This window comes from Bison bison, unplaced genomic scaffold, assembly GCF_000754665.1.
Source record: "Bison bison bison isolate TAMUID 2011002044 unplaced genomic scaffold, Bison_UMD1.0 scf7180017864260, whole genome shotgun sequence".
NCBI classification, from domain to species: Eukaryota; Metazoa; Chordata; class Mammalia; order Artiodactyla; family Bovidae; genus Bison; species Bison bison.
This window is the reverse complement of record NW_011494832.1, coordinates 11,133,924-11,134,554: the sequence shown is the minus strand read 5'-3', so window position 1 is coordinate 11,134,554 and position 631 is coordinate 11,133,924. Positions and strand designations below refer to the sequence as shown.

The 631-nt window shown below is 52.6% G+C and overlaps 1 pseudogene across 1 annotated transcript in view; it reads left to right on the top strand.

Annotated features, from left to right (window-relative positions):
• The window catches only part of LOC104994576, a 17,014-nt pseudogene that overhangs the window by 15,699 nt on the left and 684 nt on the right, over positions 1–631 (top strand). The window lies entirely within an intron of this gene.

Here is a 631-nt window from a genome sequence, read left to right as displayed (position 1 = left end):
GTGTGAAAATGAAAGACAAATTTTTCGCCTTCCTAATTCCAGTTAGGGACCAGGCTTCTAGCACTTGAAGGTCAGAGGGAGGTCTTTGATGAGGACAGACCTCCAGGAGGGCAGATGGCCCAGTCTTACACGTCTTCCTTCTCTATGTTCCTGATCCTAGCATGAGTTTTGACCACAGTTCCAGAAAGTTCTGTGGGGTTTGGGACTAGGGGTTGCTCTAGGATCTCATGACTAAGCCTTCTCCCTGGCCTCTCACGTGATACTTTCTTCTCACAGGTGAAAAAGGACGGATCTACACCCAGGCTGCAAGTAAGTAGGGAGGGGGTGATTCCTGAGACCCTTGTGAGGGTGCAGACAGGAGGCCATGCGGGACTCACCCTCCTCAAAGTGCCGTCTCTAGTTTCTCTCCTGTGGGTTCTGACCACGTCCTGGTCTTGTTCTCCCCCAGGCAGTGACAGTGCCCAGGGCTCTGATGTGTCTCTCACGGTTCCTAAAGGTGAGACTCTGGAGAGTCTAGATTGGAAGGAGCATTGGAGCAGAGGGGACACATTAGGCCTGGCGGGGATCTTTGAGTGGGACATGTGGGCATGTGGGGGGCTGTGAAAAATGTCAGCCCTTACATGACTGACCT